The sequence below is a fragment of the Leptonychotes weddellii genome, chromosome 11, assembly GCF_054177405.1.
Source record: "Leptonychotes weddellii isolate Sample4059 chromosome 11, ASM5417740v2, whole genome shotgun sequence".
NCBI classification, from domain to species: Eukaryota; Metazoa; Chordata; class Mammalia; order Carnivora; family Phocidae; genus Leptonychotes; species Leptonychotes weddellii.
Window position 1 is genome coordinate 41,421,124 of NC_138379.1, and position 22,424 is coordinate 41,443,547.

General features: G+C 46.2%; 1 long non-coding RNA gene across 1 annotated transcript; it reads left to right on the forward strand.

The window, feature by feature from the left end:
• The first annotated feature begins 4,707 nt into the window (after nt 1-4,707).
• Nucleotides 4,708-21,062, forward strand: LOC115936709 (uncharacterized). Its single transcript, XR_004072107.2, has 3 exons — nt 4,708-6,946; nt 7,662-19,712; nt 19,929-21,062. It is a non-coding gene; the product is annotated as an uncharacterized LOC115936709 (long non-coding RNA).
• The last annotated feature ends 1,362 nt before the right edge of the window (nt 21,063-22,424 follow it).

The window sequence follows — 22,424 nt, forward strand, 5'->3', positions numbered from 1 at the left end:
TTCAGTTTGCTCATCTGTAAAGTGAGAATTAAGTAGTACCTACCTTTTAGATCTATTGTCAAGGTGAAATGAGACAATCTATGTAAAAACAGCACAGTACCTTGCACATAGTAAGTATATAATAGATGTTACCGATTATTAGTTAAAAAGCTGGAAAATAATGAGACAGGAAATAAAACCATACAGTGAACATTAATTGCTGCTAATATTTTCCTCTGCTTGCATGATTGGAAGTGTGTTTGTCTGGAGGCTCTGAGCAGTAGCAGGAAAGTACGTGGCCAGACAGATGAGGCACTAATGGGCTTATTTATTTATTTTTTATTTATTTATTTTTTACTGGTATTTTATTTATTTTTATTTTTTTTATTCTTATGTTAATCCCCATACATTACATCATTAGTTTTAGATGAAGTGTTCCATGATTCATTGTTTGTGACTAATGGGCTTATTTAAATGAGATGAACAGGCATCTGAGAATGGTATTAGCTCTTACAAGTGCAGCCTGAGAAGGCTCCCTGAGGACTTAGAGTGGAAAGGCTTAATTGGAGTGCAATTTAAATCTCATCACAACCCTACTGGAAGAACAGAGCTGCCAACACAGTGGCAAGAACCTTGGACTCCACTTTGACTGCCTCTGATATTCCAAACCACATGGCTCTGCCAAGCTCAGGATGAGGGACCAGAGGGAGCCCAGTGAGTGTGAATCTATCAGCTTCCCTCTGAGGGGGCTGGAATGGGCTCTTGTTGCTGTTGCAGCTAAGAGGTGAATTTGCAAGGAGCCCAGAGAAGTAAAGTACTCACCTGAGCTGAGTGTGGTCAATCCAGTATTTCAATTCAGGGTCTTCATCTAAGAGGTGATAGAGCCCAGTGGTTAAAAGCACAGGTTCTGGAGTCAAACTGACCGAGTTCAAACCCCAACTCTGCCCTGAATTAGCTGTGTGAACTTAAACTAGTCACTAACTCTTCCAAACCTACAAGTTTTTATCCATAAGCTGGGATTTATATTATTTTGTTGGTTGTCTTCTATTTACCCCTCCATACCAACTCTCCCTCCTTCCCTGCACACCTTGACTTATGTCCTAGGAGGCTGGCCTAGAAGAACTGAATCAAGGGACTCCATTGCTCTCTGGCTTCTGGTTGTGTCCAAGAAATTGGCAGGTGGGAGGAGAGTGAAATCTTGGTATTTATTTCCCTAGATCCCACACTGCTGGGTTGCTAGCAGGTTGGTTGTGACCCTCTCCCAAAGACCACAGCTACTTATCAGGCAGCCTTTTCCTTATAGCTTTTTCCACAGGTTCCAAAAACCACCACCTCCTCTTTCCTCTTCAGGCCTGGCATGGTAAGAGTTGCCCACTATCACTAGCTCCAGGATACTCTAACGTCCTTTGTTGCATTCTCTAAACTCTTCCTATTTAATTACCCTGTTAAGCATTCTTCAATTACCCACTTTTGAGTGCCTGGACCTTGACTGGTACAACTACATGCTTACAGTAGATACACCTTTGGGTGGCTAACTGGTTCGCAGTGACTCCCTTTCTCTGAGAACAACCCTTATAACAAAGGTGGCCATCCTGTACTACGTGTCTCTTCAACTTGATTGGTTCAAGGCTAGATACCTGACTCAAGGTAAGCCAATTAGATTCTCCCTCCAAAAAAAATGTGGCTTTTGAAACAGAGAGAGCAGCGACTAGAAACCAGTAGGACTGTACCAGGTTTATCCCCAAATCCACCTTCTCAAGAGCCTACAAAAGCAGGCAAGAGTGGGAACCTATCCTTCTAAGTTTTGATTGTTCAACTCTTCCTCCTATCCCATGAGATACCCCATTATCCATCCTTTCAATACATTTCTTCTTCTTTAACTAGCCAGAGTTGGTTTCTGCTGCTTACATTCCAAAGAACCTCAATAAACACAGCACCTCATAGAATTTTTATGAGGTAATATATGTAGGGTGGTTAGCACAGTTATTGGTGTATGGTAAGCTTCCAGTAATTTGTAGCATTTATTATCTATAAAAGTGGAACTAATAAAAGAATGGGAAGACAAGTCACAGACTGGGAGAAAATATTTACAAAAGACACATCTGATAAAGAACTGTTATCCAAACAACAAGAAAATGAAAACAATCTAAAAATGGGTAAAAGACGTTAACAAATACGTCACCAAATACAGATGGCAAATGAGCCTATAAGAAGGTGTTCAACGTCACATTTCATTAGGGAATTGTAAATTAAAACAACAATGAGGAGCACCTGGGTGGCTCATTTGGTTAAGCATCTTCCTTCAGCTCAGGTCATGACCTCAGGGTCCTGGGATCGAGTTCCACATCGGGCTCCCTGCTTGGCTGGGAGTCTGCTTCTCACTCTCCCTCTGTGCTTCTCACCCTCCCAAATAAATAAATAAAATATTTTAAAAACAACAACAACAACAATGAGATACCACTACACATCTATTAGAATGGTCAAATCCAAACACTGACAACACTAAACACTGAAAAGGATGTGGAGCAACCGGAACTCTCATTCATTGCTAGTGAGAATGCCAAATGGAACAGCCACTTTGGAAGACAGTTTGCAGTTTTTTACAAAATTAAACATGCTCGTGTTATACAATCCAGTAGTTGTGGGTATTTTCCCACGAGTTGAAAAACTTACGTCCACGCAAAAACCTGCACACAAACATTTGTAGCAGCTTTGTTCATAACTGCCAAAACTAGAAGCCAACCAAGGTGTCCTTCAGTAGGTGGAAGTATAAGTAAACTGTGATACATCCAGACAATGGAATATTATTCAGCTCTAAAAAGAAATGAGCAATTAATCCATAAAAAGACATAGGGGGAAAATGCATATTTTTTTCAAATGTATTTTATTAAATGAAGAAGCCAATCTGAGGGTGCCTGGGTGGCTCAGTCGTTAAGCGTCTGCCTTCGGCTCAGGTCATGATCCCAGGGTCCTGGGATCGAGTCCCACATCGGGCTCCCTGCTCGGCAGGAAGCCTGCTTCTCCCTCTTCCACTCCCCCTGCTTGTGTTCCTGCTCTCGCTATATCTCTCTCTGTCAAATAAATAAATAAAATCTTTAAAAAAAAGCCAATCTGAAAAACTGTATATACTATATGATTCCAACTACATGACATTCTGGAAAAGGCAAAACTATGGAGACAATAAAAAGATTAGAGGTTGCCAGGGCTTGGGCAGAGGGAGGTATGAGTAGTCAGAACATAGAGGAATTTTAGGGCAATGAAACTACTCTGCATGATACTATAATGGTGGATACATGTCCTTACACATTTGTCAAAACCCATAGAATGAACAACACCAAGAGTGAACCCTAAACTATGGACTTTGGTGATTATGATGAGTCAGTGTAGGTTCATCAGTTGTAACAAATTAACCACTCTTGATGGGGGCTGTTGATAGTGGGAGAGATGGGTGGGGACAGGGGGTATATGGGAATTCTCTGTACTTTCCCCTCACTTTGCTATGAGCCTAAAACTTCTCTAAAAAATGAAGCTTACTAATTTTTTTAAAGTGGAAAAAAAGTGGAATGAATAATTGCCTCACAGATTTTGTGAAAATCAAATGAATCCATGTAGTCTCTACAAAACTCTGATGGGCTCCCATAGGATCAGGTCTGGAAAGTTAATCTGGGCAAATCTCAACTGGTTCTAATGTCCTGCAAGAGAGATAATATTAACAATGCCACAGACTGGGGCGCCTGGGTGGCTCAGTTGGTTAAGCATCCGACTCTTGATTCAGTTCAGGTCTTGATTTGGGGGCATGAGTTCAAACTCTATGCTGGGCTCCACGCTGGGCATGGAGGCTACTTATAAATAAATAAATAAATAAATAAATAAATAAATAAATAAATAAAATTAAAAACAACAACAATAACAACAATGCCATAGACTGATACAGTCCAGCAGTGGACATGATATTTGGTCTGTTTGAGTTTCCTCATTTGGAAACTGCTCTCTCTCTCTCCCAAAGGAGTCTTGTGAGTCTGTTGATCAAGTCACAGAGAGGCAACTGATTAAGTGGGTCAAAGAGAGCACTCCATCCCCTGGTCACAAGGAAATTTGAGACACCTAAACAAAGACCAGTTAGAGTTTTTATGCAGAATTAGTTGGGTTACGAGGAATCATCTCTCTTCTTTTAAGGTCATGAACTTAGGGGTAATTAAAGCCTGAAGTCTCTGAGATTCTTTCAGCATGTGGGGAAAATGTGCTAGAAAAGAAATGCAACATAGAAGAAAGCCAGCCCAAGAGATAGAGGAAAATAGAGCAATAGATTCCTGGTGAATTTGAGGGTTTCTTGATTCAGCTATGCCTGAAGCTGAAACCTGGAGTTTTCATTTATGAAAGCCAATATGCTTTCTTTTTGCCTATGATGATTTGAGATGGATACCTGTTATTTGCAGCTGAGATAGTCCTATCATTATATAAGCCTTTCTTCTAAAAAGTTTAGATACTTTCAGAGTTATTTCCTTTGTCTTAATAAAAGCCCTGGGAAGGGCGCCTGGGTGGCTCAGTTGGTTAAGCGACTGCCCTCGGCTCAGGTCATGACCCTGGAGTCCTGGGATCGAGTCCCACATCGGGCTCCCTGCTCGGCAGGGAGTCTGCTTCTCCCTCTGACCCTCCTCCCTCTCCTGCTCTCTGTCTCTCATTCTCTCTCCCTCAAATAAATAAAATCTTAAAAAAAAAAAAAAAAAAAACCCTGGGAAATGATTAGCTACAGAAATTTTTCTTTTCATTTTTCTGGTAGAAAAAAGCTAATATGTTAAGAAACTTTTTCAAATTTACGTAGCAAGTCAATGTTGGTGCCAAGTGTAGAACACCAGTCCCATCAGGGACACATTATGCCTTTCATGAGTTGCAGGCACTTTTGCCTTCATGAGCAACTTCTTCCATAAGATGATATTTAAAATTGCATTTTATGCATGCATTGGTATAAAGATAAACATAATCCAGACTGGCTTCATTGTTATATATTATTTTTATATTCTTTTTTGTGTTCTTTTTTTTTAAGATTTTATTTTTAAGTAATCTCTACACCCAGTGTGGAGCTCAAACTTATAACTCTGAGATCAAGAGTCACATGCTCTACCGACTGAGCGAGCCAGACACCCCTTTCTTGCTCTGTTTTAAAAGAAACCAAGCGGCACCTGGGTGGCTCAGTCGGTTAAGCATCTGCCTTCAACTCAGGTCATGATCCCAGGGTCCTGGGATCGAGCCCTGCATGGGGCTCCCTGCTCCGCGGGAAGCCTGCTTCTCCCTCTTCCACTCCCCCTGCTTGTGTTCCCTCTCTCACTGTGTCTCTCTCTGTAAAATAAATAAATAAAATCTTAAAAAGAAAAGAAAAGAAACCAAAACAGGGGCGCCTGGCTGGCTCAGTCAGTTTAGCATCTGCCTTCAGCTCAGGTCATGATCCTGGGGTCCTGGGATCGAGTCCCGCATCGGGGTCCCTGTTCTGTGGGGAGCCTGCTTCTCCCTCCCCCTCTCCCTCTGCCTGCTGCTCCCCCTGCTTGTGCTCTCTCTTTGTCAAATAAATAAATAAATAAATCTTTTTTTTAAAAAAAGGAAACCAAAACATTTGGCCCTAATGAGCCAAATGAGTAAGATGACCCTGAGTCATGTTTGCAAAAGAAAATAAGAAGTATGGAAATGAGATAATAAATATGAATATACTAGGTACTCTGTTGACCTTAAGACTCTGAACACATGTAAGGACTATTAATACAAAAGAGCGCTCTCAGGAGGGTAATGTAAATGTATGGCTCAAGTGAATGGTCATGAAATGGTTAAACACCAAAACCCCAAATGGTTACAAATAGGAGATGCCTGATGGTAGGAGACCAGAGGATGGGGAGTCAATGACCTTTGGCAGTAAGGAGCCGTTTGCAAGTCGGCCTACACCCCTGTCACTGGGCCCTGTGCTCATGGCATGGCCCAGCACAGGGCACTGCTAAGGAGAAGCAACCTTGGGCACAGCAGAAAGCTGACATACACTCCGATGTGTCTAGGTCCTGCTCTTCAACTGGAGAAGCCTGGCAGAAGCCGCCAAGAGGCTTCTAAGGAGCCAGTAAGGAGCTTTGGGAGCAAGGCTGGAAAGAGAGTTTTTACCCAGGTGGCCATAGGCAGGGTGGAGCCAAGAGCATGGACCAAATATCAGGTGCAAAAAGGTAAAATGAGCTCAAAGAAAAAAATGCCAGGTCAGAAATGAGAGGGATTGGGAGCAAGTCAGAACACTGTGCATGGAGCTGTCAGAAGAGGATTGTGTCCAAAGCCATGAACTGGAAGGCATGTTTCAGGGGCCTGTTTCAATGTGGTGCTGACTCCATGGCCCAAAAGCAGTCGCTGGTTCACATCCGTGAACTCCTTTCATGGATGAAACTAAGCCCTCTCAAAAATATAGTCACTGAAGATTTACTCCCTTACTGTGAACTTTGAGCAACTGTTGTTGGAAAGACTGGAAATTCTCCACTCGTGATATTAGACCCCACTTTAAGGAAGTAAATTGTTTCAATGTGGGAATGTGGTATGCAGACAGCTTGAGACGGGAAGAAGACTAAGATATAAAACCAGGTGAAGGTAAGACAACACATGAAGAGGAGGCCAGCAGAATCAGGACGCAGACGATGTCCTATGCCCCATCTGGCTGTAGTTGTCACAGTCCCCTAGCAAAGAGGGATTACCATCAAGAACCAAACAACACTTCATCTCCTTTGTGGTTTCTTGTGTGTGTGCATTTGCTTCAATCTGCTTGGGTGGGTTTCCTCCCCTCGTGTCAGCTCAACTAGCCTTTGTGTTCTCATTGTCCTTAGAGAGCTCCAAGGGCAAGCCCTTCCCTGGATATGGTAACAAGAGACACCGGTTACTATAGAAAGACACCTTGGAAAAGTAGATTCCAACAGGCAGTCGCTGCTTCGATCCTGGTGCCCAGATGGAGAAGGTAACCTCTCTCCCCCTCACCTCCTTAGAAACTGTAGAACAGGCCAGAGTATTCAAGAGCAAGGCCTGAACAGGCCTCATTACTGGGTGGGTGTGCCACATATTACATAAGTGCATGGATTAATTAAGAAGCAGGTTCAGGACTAAGAACTGGGTCAGACATGAAGGGGCCCAAGAAACAACAAGTACTCAGGTAACTGAGAACATGACACGAGAACCTGCCAGGCAGCAGCACTGTTCAGTCAATAAGAACGCATTGCTGGGAGATGCCCTGTCTCTGCAAGATGACTGAGCCTTTTTCTTGCACTGCCTCTTCCTTGGCTGCTGAAGGAGGGACCGTCATGGCCCCAGGACGGCAGGCATGGCGGGAGGGAGGGGTGTCCTCTGCGGAAGCCCACACGGGGCGGGGGCTGGAGGGCCGTCATGGGCTGTGCTCTCCAAGGCCCCTGCACCTCCCTCAGTTTGCCTGTGGGGAGAGCCTGCCCCAGGTTGAGAGCAGTGGGGGGTGGATGCCAAGGCTTCAAAAGCTTAGCCCACCCCTTCTCTGCTTCTGTAAAAATTCTGTAGGCGCTCTCTCACCCCTCTCGAGCCTCAATCACTCATAAAGGCAGTGCACTTGGGTCCTTCAAACGGTTTAAGTTTTATCTCTCCCTCTCTCTCTTTTTTTTTTTTTATAAATATGTTTGTTGCTATTTTTATTTTTGTTTTTCTTCAAGGACCATTAGAAACACAAAGGAAGGAAATCATGATAAATAATCACTTCCCAGACTACAGCCCAAACTCCTGGGAAGAGTTTGTGTCTTAACATCTGGCCCTGAGCTGCAGACCACAGATCTCAGTTTTACGTTGGAGGCAGAATGGGCTTCTTTTAACCATTCTGTTGAAAAAGAGCCACAAAGGGACATCCTGCATGTCATCTTCCTGGACTATTCTCCACGAGGGGAGCAGGGAATTGGTACTAGGCACCAACAACACCAGGCGCCTCTGACAGTCTCAGGGCCTCCCGGCCATTCTCAGTCCCCCTCCTCACTCTTGCCCTTGATGGAGCTGACTGAACACGTGGAAAATTACCCACGAAAATCTGTGCAAGAAAGTTGCACGGAAAGTTACAGAATGTCACAACAGAAAACTGCTGCTTAGCAGGGCAGAGGAACAGAGCACAATCTTTGCAGGGTCAAGCCACCAAACCGGCCCCCCACTCCTCATCTTCACCTTTACCTTTCCACCTCTGCTCACCCACCCTTTGTAACTGCCTGGCATCATGTCATGTGTGGGCCTAGGATGAGGAAGGGAAGTACACGTTCAAGAGACATGCTTAGAGGTGCCTGTCTCTGGGAACTGTCCCTGCTCCTAGTCCCTTTAGTTTAGCTGGTCACTCATTGATTGCACAGATTGATTTTTTGAGCACTTACTATATTCCAAGAGTGTGGCAAGTGCAGATACAAAAAATTCAAGGGCCCTTCCTTACAGAGTTAATTTTTTAGTGCAGAGAGTTAGATGACTTTGTAAGTAAAGAAAGAAAGAAGATAATTTTGGGTAATAATGCTTGCTATGGGCTTTTAAAACACAAACAAAACAAAGCAATGTCCTAGAGAGTGATTTGGGAGAAGGGCTGCCTACTCTAGCTAAAATAGACTAGGAAAACCTCTCTGAAGAGTTAAATATAAGCTTGCGTGTGAATAAGGAAGACTTGTGGCTACAATAAACATTGTGGGCAGGAGGAAGAACAGGGGGATAGGTTCCAGGGTAGAAAAGGAGAACAATAGAAATGCCAGTATGACTGAAGCCTGTATAACAAGGGAGGGTGGAAAAGGCAGTTTGCAGAACAGAGGCCTTGGTAAGAAGCTTGAGTTTTATTTTAAAGGCAACAGGAGTACTCGGTGTTACATGCAAACAATGAATCATGGAACACTACATCAAAAACTAATGATGTACTGTATGGTGACTAACATAACATAATAAAATAAAAATAAAAATAATAAAGGCAACAGGAAATCACTGGAGAATCCTAAACAAGGGAATGGCATACCCTGATAGACATTTTTCTAATACAAACTTTCATATTTTATTTGCAAATGGACACAAATTTCTAAATTAAGAAGATGGGGCACCTGGGTGGCTCAGTTGGTTAAGCGTCTGACTCTTCATTTTGGCTCAGGTCATGATCTTGGCCTGGGATAGAGCTCCACATCAAGCTCCACGCTTCACGGGAAGTCTGCCTGAGGATTCCCTCTCTCCCTCTCCCTCTGCCCCTCCCCCCTGCTCGTGCTTTCTCTAAATAAATAAATAAATAAATGGAAAAATCTTTTTAAAAAAAGATGCTCACAAGAAAGGTTAGGGTTATTCACTCTAATCCATTAATAAGATTGGGTTTGAACTTTTAAGTTACCTTTGATAAGTAGTGCATCTTGGCTCTGAGATTTCAAATGAGATATAAGAATCTGGTTTTTTTTTTACATGGAATTGTGGTAGATTTAGCCCAACTCTAGAGTTTCTTCCAATGAGACAAACACTTTGGAGAATTTTCTAATTATCACAAGGAAAATACAGGCTGACCATATATTCCTGTCACCACATTTTAAGTAATCTAAGTAGTGAACAATATTTGTGATTAAGTCAGGGGTAAATAAACTTTTTCTGTAAAGATCCAAGTAGTAAATAGTTTAGGCTTTGAGGCCATATGTTCTCCGTCACAAGCTCTTAAATCTGCCATTGCACGCAAAAGCAGCTACAGGCTGTACACAAACAACCACTTATAGCTGTGTCCCAATACCGCTTTATTTATAAACATGGAAATTTGAATTTAATATGATTTTCAAGTGACAAGAAATATTCTTCTCCTTTTTTTTTTTTCAAGATGTAAACACCATTCTTGGCTTATAGTTAACATAAAATCAGGTAGCAGGCCAGATTTTGTCAGGGGGCTTTAGTTTCCTGACTGCTGTTTTAGATGAACTGGTAAATTGGTAAATGCCTGATACACATTTCTAATGGGATCACTTTGGCTACCATGTGGAAGGTGGATCATGGGATGTGGGGAGCAATGGTGGAAGCAGGGAAATCAATCAGGAGGTAATTGACATAGTCTAAGCAAGACATGATGGTTGCCTTGACTGGGGTAGTCAGCAGTGGAGTTGGAAAGTGGACACGATAGTACACTATGGAGACTCTGACAGGGCTTTGCTAATACACTAAATGGGAGCAGAGAAGGCAAATGCAGAAAGAAACATGATCTTGGGTTTGGTCTGGAACAACTGGATGTATGAGCGTGTCATTTACTTCGATGGAGAAAACTAGGAAGGAAGAGGTTCAAGGGAAAATCAAGAGTTCTGGTTTACCGGTGTTAAGTTCGAGATGCCTGTTAGGTAACCAAATGGAGATATCCAGTAAGTTGGAATCCAGGGAAAATATCAGGCCTGGATATATGGGGGTCATAGGCATTTAGGAAGTAGTTAAGGCCGCAGGACTAGTTCAGATCAACTGGGGTGTATAGAGAAAGAAGAGAAGAGGTCCAAGAAAGGAGCCCACAGGAATTCCAAGAACTAGTAAAAGAGAATGAAAGTAGCCAACAGACGAAATGGACAAATCAGAAGAATGGGTTACCATAAAGGAGAAAGAAGCAAGTTACTGGCGAAGGCTGTGATCAAGGATGAGGAATCCTGCTGAGAGACAGTATTGTGAGGACAGTGAAGTGATCATTGGATTTGGTGACATGAAAATAATTTATCTTGACAAGAAGAGTCTCAAAGAACTGATGGAGATGAAAGGATGAGTTGAATGGTGACTGGGACTTCCAGTTAAGCATGGAAGTTTAAACACAGGTGTATCTGGGGCACCTGGCGGGCTCAGTCGGTAAAGCATGCAACTCTTGATCTCAGGTCTGTGAGTTCGAGCCCCACGTTGAGGTAGAGATTACTTTAAAAAAAATAATAAAATCTTTAAAAAATAAATTAATAAAAAAATTTAAAAATAAACACAGGTGTACCTTCATCCCCTCCCAACACTCACTAAAGTCAACATGATGAAATACAAAAGAATGAGGCCACAAGAATAATGCGAGTGACGTGAGGGTGACAGAGATTCAAGAGAAGTTCATAAATCCCTGGAAGAGGTAAGAAGCTGGATAATGGTAACTAACTTAGCAAAGCAGAAAAAGCCAGAACCAAAGAACCCGCAAAAGGAGGCGGCTGCCAACAAGAGGCAGACTAGTTCCCATCACCGAAGCCCAAAAAGGCTCATGACTTGGAGCAAACGTGAGAAATGAGGCTGAAAACAGGAGGATAGGGAGAAAGTCTTTGTAAGGAAGCCTTGACTCTTCCAGAGCCCCTCCCTAATCCTGGATTGCCAGGAAACTAACCTGGTGGGAAATAAATGGCTTAGTCTCTGCAGAAATTAATCCAGAGAGACTTAATAAGAGATAGAGGGGCACAGGGGAAGTAAAGGTGAGGCACTGTCCTGAAAGCCAGGGAGGTAAGTAAAATATATGTACTAAGTGGTGAGACGCCTCTCAACCTCCCCGGCTCAGCAGCCAGCCAAACTCATAGCACTCTCTCGTGCTCTCTTGCTCTCTCTCGCTCTCTCGCTCTCTCTCTCTCGTGCTCTCTCTCTCTCTGGCCAGCTGACCAGCCATGGACTACACCCATGCCAGGCGGGCAGCCGGGTTGGCCATGTGCAAGCAGAAGGCGGTCAAGATGAGAGGAGAAGGAAGCAGCAGAGATGAAAGATGCCGCGGCCCCCAGGAAATGGGGACAGTTTTGGGTTTCAGCCTCAGGCCAGGAGCAGGCCGTTCATCCCGTCCCAGGCTGTGAGACCGCCCGGTGTATCCTCCCCACAAACACCCTTACGGGAACAGCTTGAGTGGCCCTGACCTCCACCTCGTAGCCAGATACTCCTCAAACAAGACGAGGGGCAACTTGTAAAAGGCTGCTTTTCCAGACCCTGTCCAAGCCCCATTTGTCGTCTTCCTTGGTCATTGCCATGCAGAGGTGGCCAGCTGAGCTCCAGCTGCCCCTTCCTCGGGGACTAGTGGCCAGGAACAGCCCAGCACAGCTCTAGAGGTTCTGGGAAGGCCAGCAGTGACCCCACTTCATAAAAAGGCCAGCTTGTTGGAAAATATTTGTGTAACAACCACGTTTTACGGACAGCAAAGGTAAAGCACAGGAGAGTTAAACAATTTGCCTAAAGTCCCAGAGCTTAATTATTGAAGGAAATGCTTGAGGATAAAACCTATAGTCTCCCAACTTTCAGTCCCTGATTCTTCGTACTGCCCCACTTGGCCTCCCATGGTGCTCAAAGACGACTTTGACAAGTGGGATTTGGTTATTTCTGTGGCCCGACTGAAACCAAACCACTAAAACATGAAACTTTAGATTCACGACTGTGTAGAAGACAACACACTGCATGTGGAGTCCAGCGACATGGATTCTAGTCCGACCCCCTCTCTTATTCTGTGGTGTCACTTAAGCAGGTCACTTGACCTATTTCTTCACGTGTAAAATGTGGAGAGAGTGACAGTACTAGGAGCAGAGGAAGAAATGCAGATTCCAATGGTCTGGGAGGAGAGGATGCCTAAGCCTCTGACTGGAGATTTCTGGCAGGTCTCCCTATTCATTTAAACATTGAGGGCGCCTGGGTGCCTCAGTTGGTTAAGCGACTGCCTTCAGCTCAGGTCATGATTCCGGAGTCCTGGGATCGAGTCCCACATCGGGCTCCCGGCTCAGCAGGGAGCCTGCTTCTCCCTCTGACCCTCTCCCCTCTCATGCTGTTTCTCTCTCTCAAATAAATAAATAAATAAATAAAATCTTAAAAAAAATTAAAAAAAATAAACATTGACACAAATTTGGGTTCTATTCCTATATGTATATTTGTTTTAACATAAACATGGGTGGCTATGGTATTCCCCACAAGTAATTCACATCAAAGTGATGCTTTAGGAAGATAGTCCATATTTATTTTAACATTGCTCATCCTTGGCACAGCCTTACATATCCCATTTTGAGAAGCCCAGGACAAGAATGCTAGGAGAATTGTCAGCTCTCAAAATTCTTCAAAACAGTGCAAACTTCAACAAGTGCAATCTCCATTCTGCCAATATGGGAGCCAACATCCCCCCAAACCCTCCGTTCCTAGAACTGAAGTCAAGTCTGGATGCTATTAAGCTCCTCCATCACCGGAGCTGTGGCCAGAATGTGCAGGGGTGATGCTGGTGAATATGCTGTCATTCTAGAAGCTGCGAGTCCAGAGCAGACACAGGTATGAAGTGGGAGCCGGCTCCACATTCCTTCAGACCGATCTGTACCCAAGAGACAGCCACAACCAAATACTGGTGAAGCCATTACCATGATGGCATACCTGAGAGCCTTGTTTTGAGCTTCTCTCTCATACTCCAAGGCTTGCTCTAAGGGCTGCACTTGGGGTGGAGGAGTCGTGGCAGAGGGGGGAGTGCAGAGTCCCCCTAGACTGGAATAGTGGAGTGCATGTCCAGGACATGACAGCCAACAGTCTCCTTTCCCGGAGGATCTAGTGGAAAGCCGTGGTATTTAACACTTTCAGGCCCCCAACAATGCTGACCATACTTCACATGGTGGGCCCCTAGGGAGCTCTTAAGCAGAGGTGCGTGTGCGTGTGTGTGTGTGTGTGTGTGTGTGTTGGGAGGGAGTCCAGGTTGGGTTACCCTCCCAAGCCCTGGAGTCAAAACTTCCTGCCCGAAGGAAGGGACCAGAACCCTCTGTCATCTCCACGCCTTTGCAAATGTTGTTTCCTCTACTTGAAATTACCATCTTCCTGCCCCCCCACCGTGCATCTACCAAAGCGCCAGTTGCTGTAGGAAAGTGTCCTCAAGAGCCCCACCTCCAGGCAGAATCGGACACCCCCTCCCCATCATTTTGTACAGTTCCGTCTTAAAGTGTATATCACCTGACGAGTCAGCTGCTTTCTCACCCATCCCCCTCCACTTTCTAGGCTTTGAGCTTTCTATCCGCACCTGACACAGAGCTGACGCTAGAAGATCTCTTTTTCATGTCCCTTGTGAAGGAAGGAACAAACATGTTAAAGAGGAAAGTAGGAGCAACAACTTGGGCCAGTGCCACGGAGGGCCACGCTGTGTGGCTCCACCATCAACTTCCCAAGGCCTCACAGGTGCCTCACTCAATCTACAAAATACTGGGCCTTAGAGAAGTCCCCTTCCTGCCACCCAAAATTGCCCTTTCCCACCGCAGTTATCCTCTGGAGCCCCCAGCAGAAGAAACCTGGGGGTTGAACTCTCTCTCCGCTCAGGCCCCAGAGGAGGTGAAAGCCCGGGTCTCTGGGCCTCCATAACTAGGCCCCAGGGATGCTGAAGGAGCTCCCACACCCCCACTGATAAGCATGTTCTCCCAGGAGAGGCAGCTAGCTTCTCTCCCCCGCAGGGCAGGTCCCCAGCAGGAAACCCAGGGCCTAGGCTGGGGCACAGATCACACTCCCCCTTCACTCTGCTTCCTGCTTTCTCTGTCCCTATCCCATGTCAGCGTTCCTGCCAAAGTCCCTTTCTGTAATTCTAACCTTGTCCTGTCCCTGTCTCCATCCCTCTCCGCCCTGCGCTGTGACAGGGCTCCCTCCTTGGTCCCCAGGCCTCCCCACCCCTGAATGTCTTGTTGGTAAACACCAAAGAGTGTTTTGGAATACAGTGACCTGCAGGCATCCTCAGTGGCCAAGGGCCCTTGAGGACATGGCAGTGGGGGCGGGCTAGAGCTCCCAGTTTCCAGCCAGACAGCACGTCCTACTAGTGAGATGCAGCTTCCATTCCCACCAACAGACATTATCAAGGCCCACTCTGGGCCTGGCCCTGTTCTAAGTCCTGGAGGGACACAGACAGCCCAGCCCAGCCCCTAATGGGAGGCAAGCCTAAGAACCCACAGTTACAATCTGTTGACCACACAAAGAAGACACCTAATGAGTGGGAAAGGCAGAGGGAGCGAGGGAAGGGAGCAGAGAAGAAATCAGGGTAGCCACCCCATCCCAGAAGCAGGACGCTGAAGGCTGCCTTCCAACAGGGGAGCAAGTGAAAGGAACAGGGAGACTATCCAGCTTCACTATTCCCGGAGCTAAACGGCTGTTTCCCCCCATTCATTTCACAAACAGTGGGCCCAGGAGAGTCCTCCAAGTGTCCAGGGTGGGAGGGCCAAAAGCTCTGCAACAACCCCATCCTGAGGTACCGATTCCTGATTTCAGCAAAAAACCCCAGGAATAAAACCAACAAGACTGCACACGGTGACAAGGAGGAAGAAGAGGGAATCAGGAGAGGATGCAGGGGTGCAGAGGAGGGTGAGACATGGGCCCAGGAGGGAGGAGACAGGAGGCAAGAGGCAGAGTTGAGTGTGGATAACTGTGAATGCAGTGCAAGCCACAGGTTTGCAGGAGCTAAGCCTCACACGTGCCCCGAAAGAGGCTTCCTCAGCCCTTCCCATGGGGGATGCTGCTCACCAAGCCTGCCTACCCTGGGTGCCACGGGAGTGCCTGCAATGGACTCCACCCAGGGTCAAGTGAGCACTCTACAATGGGATCTGAAGGGGCTCCCACCCTGGACTTTATTCAGGTAGTCACTTCATATGCACCTTTTTATAGACCTCAAAACATAGAATTTGATTACTCATAACCTTTGGTTCTTACCACATTTTTATATCAATGTATGGCCTTCATTCATTATTTTAACTGATGTCATGCTGCGGGGTTTCTAAAACCTTTTTTAAAAGTCAAATTCAGATGACTGAAAGTCAAATAATACATTTGTATATTATGGATGGGGGTTGTACTCAGAAAGTTAAAATACATTAGCCCCTTCAGGGACTGGGAGAACGTCTGGGTTCCGTGCAAAAAACAAATAGAAACTAAGAACATGGGGCGCCTGGGTGGCTCAGTCGTTAGGCATCTGCCTTCGGCTCAGGTCATGATCCCAGGGTCTTGGGATCGAGCCCTTCATGGGGCTCCCTGCTCAGCGGGAAGCCTGCTTTTCCCTCTTCCACTCCCCCTGCTTGTGTTCCCTCTCTCGCTGTGTTTCTCTCTGTCAAATAAATAGATAAAATCTTAAAAAAAAAAAAGAAACTAAGAACATCTCAGTAAAGCCAAAGGGCCTGGCTTCTTTAATTATGTTGAAACTCAGAAATCCAAGGGTCATCCCTTTCCCCAAGTCCCGCCCCCAATAGCTAGGGTCTCTGGACCAGCCGGCAAAGCCCTACCCAGCCAGCCAAGCCCAGCCCACCTCCTGTTTTGCAAGGCCTGGGAGCTAAGAACGGTTTGTACATTTTTAAGTGGTTAGGGAAAAAAGCCAAAAGAAGAATTATATTTCGTGACACATGAGAATTACATGAATTCAAGTTCCAGCATCCATAAATAATGCTGTATTGGAATACAAGCCCCTTCATTCACCTGTATAGTGGGCGGCTGCTTTCAGGCTACCATGCAGAGTTCAGTAGCTGCAACAGAGAGGGACGACCCCAAAGCCTAAAATAGTTCCTCTCTGGCCCTTTGCAGAAAGGTGTGCCAACACCTGCTGTAGACCAAAGTCCTGAAAAGAAATTTACAACCCCCGGGGCGCCTGGGTGGCTCAGTTGGTTAAGCAACTGCCTCGGCTCAGGTCATGATCCTGGAGTCGTCGCAGGATTGAGTCCCACATCGGGCTCCCTGCTCAGCGTGGAGTCTCCTTCTCCCTCTGACCCTCCCCCTTCTCATGTGCTCTCTCTGTCTCTCTCATGCTCTCTCTCTCGCAAATAAATAAATAAAATCTTTAAAAAAAAAAGAAAGAAAGAAATTTACGACCCTGGATCTGACTGCTCACCCTTCTTTCCCCCTCCCCCTTCCTCCCCACCTCATTTCCCCTCTCCCTCTCCTTATTCCTCCTACAGTTGGCTGGGACCAAGGAGTGGGTGTTTATTCATTTCCTTTACATAAGATCTTGCCCCTTTCTGACTCCAACCTCATGAGTAAGCTGGAGAGACAGGCGTGAGAACCCTCCCAAGGCCAGGGGGTGTGCCTCCAGTGGGTCTCAGGTTTGCAGCAAGGCGGTGGGGTGAGGCCCTCCGCTCTCTGGTAAGTGGGCAGCTGGAGCACATGGGCTGGTGACTCCTGGGGAGAGCCTCACCTACAGCTCCTTGGAGGGAGGCCCCTCTGGCAGCAAGGGCAATGATCTTCCCCCAAGTGGTGAGGGAGGCCTCCACCACCCGGACATGTCCTTCAGCAGCCGGCTGCACTGCCCAGGGAGTGCAGAGCATGGACCAAGAGGGGTAAAGCAGGGCAAGGAGAGGAGCTCCTGGGGGGCACAGCGTCCGATGGCAGCCTGAAGCTCTCTCTTCACACTTATGTACAGAACCATATAATTGATTGTCCAAATCGGTACAGTTTTTTCTCTTCAAATCAACTTGAATGAGGTATAATTTACATAGAGTAAAATGTGCCTATTTTAAACAAATTGTACTATGAGTGAGTTATCTACCAGTGTAACCACTGCTACAACCAAGATACAAAGCCTTGCCATGACCCCCCAAAAGTTCCTGTGTACCCCTTTGTAGTCATCCCTCAAGCCCCCACCACTGCCCCAGACAACTACTCATCTGCTTTCCATCACTACAAATTAGTTGTGTCTGTTCTAGAATTTCAAATAAATGAATCAATCATACGGCATGTACTTTTTGTGTCTGGCTTCTTTCACTCAGGATAATGTTTCTGAGATTTATCCATGTTATGTGTCAACACCAAACTGATGTGCTTTTTTTTTTTTTAGTGAGAGGTGCTTGAATAGTCATGTCAGGTCATAAGGCATAAGTCAGAAACTTCCGGACAAATCAGGACAATGGTCACTCTATGTATGTGTGCAGTTTCTATCCTTTGTAGCACCTGGGCTTTTTTAGTCAAAACTAACCCCTTGTCCAGTGGGGTGCTTGGGTGGCTCAGGTCATGATCTTGGGGTCATGAGATCAAGCCCCTTGTCTGGTTCCACACTGAGCATGGAGCCTGATTGGGATTCTTTCCCTCTCCCTCTGCCCCTTTCCCCACCTCCCTCTTCTCTCTCTCTTTGGAAAAAAAAAAAAAAATCTAAGCTGGCTGCAGGGTGACTGTTTTAAAAATCCATGTGTATGCTTCATCATTATTTCAGTATACTCAAATCAAAAAGGTCTGATGGAGGGACACCTGGGTGGTGCAGTCGGTTAAGCAGCAGACTCTTGATTTTGGCTCAGGTCATGATCTCTGGGTCCTGAGGTTGAGCCCCACATCAGGCTCCATGCTCAATGGGGAGTCTGCTTCTCCCTCTCCCTCTGCTCCTCCCCCCCACCTCACTCATTCTCTCTCTCTCTCTCAAATAAGTAAAATCCTTAAAAAAAAAAAAAAAGGGTTGGTGAATGCTAAATCCAGTGCCTTATCACAAGAGACTTCAACACCGCATGTGCCAATGGAAAAAAAAAAGAAGCTTATATTCTTTAAATATATTATCTTCAATTACTATACATTTTTGGGTGGTTATAGAGTTTTTTTTTAATTTTTTATCACCAACTTGTACTAATGAAATTTTCTGTCAGTGATGATTACCAAGAATTTGAAGAAATCATTATAAATCTTCATCAGAAATTTCATGGTGCCATTTCAGTCTGAAACTAGATATAAAAAGCTATGTTAGGGATGCCTGGGTGGCTCAGTTGGTTAAGCGTCTGCCTTTGGCTCTGGTCATGATCCCAGGGTCCTGGGATCAAGCCTCCGCATCGGGCACCCTGCTCAGTGGGGAGTCTGCTTCTCCCTCTGCCTGCCGCTCCCCCTGCTTGTGCTCTCTCTCTCTCTGGCAAATAAATAAAATCTTTTTTAAAAAAAAAGCTATGTTAATGCAAGGAAGTTCATGTTTAACAATAAAATATTTGAAATTATTTTGTTTAGGATTTAATACGAATTCAATGTTAATATTTTCCTTTACTTTGTATCTAACTATAATTACATAACACGAAGAAATGTTATGCATTCACTAAGCCCCGTATACGTGTCCCCTTCAGTTTACCCCGGGGTGCCGTACACATACTCTCATCTTCCATGTGTGCTGTGACACGGGAAGATAAAGCAGCACAGCCCCAGACTATGGGAGAACGGTGGCCTGGGTTGGAAGCCTTTTGTTTTGCTAAAGAAGTCTCTCCTGCCCTCTAGTGATGATCTTTGTGGCTGGGTCTCCACAGAATAACAGTGACGAAAGGGGTTATTAAATATATGGTTTTGTATTTGCAAAGATATCATCCCTATTGTGCAGACATCATGCCTGCCTTGGGTCCTGGAGGTGAAGAACTTCATGGCATTCCCCTGGTGCTCCATGGGGCCTGGAGAGGTCCCTTATTCCGTGATTCTGCCACTCCCCTCTGCCTTCAGCTTCTCCACTACTACAGCATAGGGTAACTCTCTACCATCCCTGGCCAGAAGACCCCCTCTTACCATCCCCTAGAACCACCAGCCTCGGAACCCCTTCCCCACCCCGCAGATGCAAAGACCACAGGAAAAGAGAGGGAAGATGAAAGCACCCACTCTGTCCAGCAGTCTGAAATCAACAAGCAAGCTCCAGGCCTCAGGTATCCAGAGGATTTGCCGGTCGCCTTGGCACACTGAGGAAAAAGGGGCCAGCTCCACCGTGAACACTTCCTGTACGTCCACCCCATCACCTGGCCTTTCATCCCCTAGCAGCGACAGGTAGCAAATAGCCACCAAGAGAAAGCACAGAATCATCATCCATCAACTGATACATAAAGTACCTGTTTTAAGATATCAAGGTATAGGGCGCCTGGGTGGCTCAGTCGTTAAGCGTCTGCCTTCGGCTCAGGTCATGATCCCAGGGTCCTGGGATCGAGCCCCGCATCGGGCTCCCTGCTCGGCGGGAAGCCTGCTTCTCCCTCTTCCACTCCCCCTGCTTGTGTTCCCTCTCTCGCTGTCTCTCTCTCTGTCAAATAAATAAATAAAATCTTTAAAAAAAAAAAAAAGATATCAAGGTATAGTTACATAAAAGTTCTATGAATATTGGAACATATAAAAGTTGAAGATAATTTATGCAAGCAGCAAAAACTTTGTTGAGGACAACAGAGCTCATCTGAAATGAGAACTACCGGTAGACTACTGCAGTAATTTCAGTTACGCTGTGTGCGCAAATCCAGCAAAGTACAAATTCCATATAACACATACTGGTAATCAGTTCTAGCCCATTCTAGACTGCCATCCATTTGGAGACCTCTGAAGGCCAGAGGCCCTGGCTCCTTGTCCAGTCCTCACCTTTCCAGGCTGAGACCCGGAAGTCCATTTTGAGAAGGGTTGTCAGAAGAGGGAGTGTTAATTTCATGACTGCTGTGATGAAGGGCATCAGAAGGCCACAGGCTTTCTTTCCAGTCTTTGCTTCTTAGTGGGACCTTCAGAAGCACACACCCCCTTCCCAGGTGCTCTTGCCAGGAGATTAAGTCCCAGTCTTGGTGTTTACTAATTTCCTTTGCCCTAGACTTTGTGAGCAGACTTGCCTTGGGCTGCAGAGGTGGACGGTAATCAGCCCCACCTCTTCCTGGTCACAGATACATATGGCTCAAGGCAGGTACAATGGTGTCCAAGTGGGCTGGCTCTGGGCATGCCTCACTTGAAGCCATGAAGCAGCTCTCCTGAGCACCCCCTCCCCGGCTGCCAATCTCTAGATTAGCAGGGCTCCACTAGACCCTGCCCAAGACAGCAGTCCTCAGCAGATGGGTGCCACTGAGTCACCGTGGAATGGAGTTCTCATGATCTCTTGAGGAACCTTCCCTAATCACATCATTCTTTCTGAAGACAAATTTTATCACAGGTTCTATATAGGATAAGACTCTTTTGTTGTAAATAATTAAACACACACACACACATTTCTAACTGACTCAAGCACAAAAAAGGGCCCATGAAACTGAAAAGTCCCAGGGATGGCTAACTTCAAGCAAAGCATCTCATGGGGCTCAAATGATGGCATTATCCAGTCTCCTCCACCTCTGCTCTGCTCTCCTCCTTGCTGACTTCAATCTCAGATTTCACATCTAAGGGAGAATGACTACTAGCAACTTCAGGCCTTCATCTTCCCAGATCAAAGGCCAATGGAAAAGAACAAGTCTCTTCCCCAAATCTCCTGCTCCAGTCCTGGAATCCAGCCAGCCAGGCAGCTGTTGAGCCAGGCTGGGCTGAACGCTGTCGTCAAGTGATGGAACCAAACACGTGCTCAGTATGTCCAGGCTGTGTTCCCCCCCCCCTAAAGTCTGGCTCCTAAGGCAGCAACAAACTCAAGTCCCCATTTCTGGGCCAAGACAACCTGCCCATAACCACTTCCAGGGGTCAAGTCCCCATGTCTACAGAATTCTTTGTCCTTCTATCTTTCCTTCTCTTCCCTGGGCTATCTACCCAGAGGCCTACCCCATGGAGCCTTTCCAGGTCAGCTGGCCCTCCCTGGTTTTCATAATCTACTTCTCTGTACCTGCTTCACCACCCCAAAGTTTAGGCCTCCACTCAGGGACTGGGAGAGCTTCTTCCAAAACACTTGGGTCTTTTAGCAGCAGACAGCCAGAATTTCCAGGAAATTCTGGGAAAGACAGAGCTTCTCCATACTCAGGTGCCCTGAGTGTGCCCCTTGGCCCAAGAGACCAGCTACAGCTCCAGGTGTGGTAGGTGAAGGACTGGGAAGTCAGGGCAGAATAAGAGCAGTGCAGGAAGCATCCAGCTTCCTTCCAGGTGGCTCACACTGTGGAGGGTCTTAAATGCCATCCTGAAGGGGCTGAGACTTTAGCCAACCATCCCAGCAGATAGACAATAGTCAAAAGGCTTGTTGAATGGATAAGTGGGTAGATGAACAAACAAGTAACCTGAGCCAAGAGATGGAAAGTGACTTGCCCTACATCACACAGCAAACAAGTAGGAGGAGCAGAACCAAACTCCAGGCCTCCTTGTGCCATCCTGGGGCCCAGGCGGCCTCCATCCCCGCAAGGCGGTTTGGGAAGCCTGAAGATTATCAGCCATCAGCTTCATTTCTCAGGGGCTCTAGACCTGTGCTCCTGAGCTTGGAGAGAAAGCAGGAGCCTAGGGATTAGAAACTTGGACAGTCAGCGAGAACCAGCAACTGGGAAACTTCAGGAAGGCACAAGCTGGCACCTAATGCTGAGGCTAGGGAATCTGAGTGAGCGAATTCTCTGGGTGTGAAGTAGAGGACGGGCGGAGAACCAGCCCAAAGCTCAGCTACATTTTGTTCTGAGTGAGTCCAGCCAGGCTCTGAGGACAGACCATGCCTGACAAAGCCCAGACCACACCACCCTTATAGGGGTGCAATTTCTGAGGAAGCTTCAGGAGAGATGGGGGGCAAGTATTTCTCCTGCTGAGCCTGGTCTTTTGCACTAGGCACAGAGCTCCTCCCAGGCTGTCATTAAAGAGGCCAGGGACTGGGATTTCAGGTAGAGGGGAAGAGCCTGCTGGCCCCTGGTTTAGAGGAGCCCGAAACT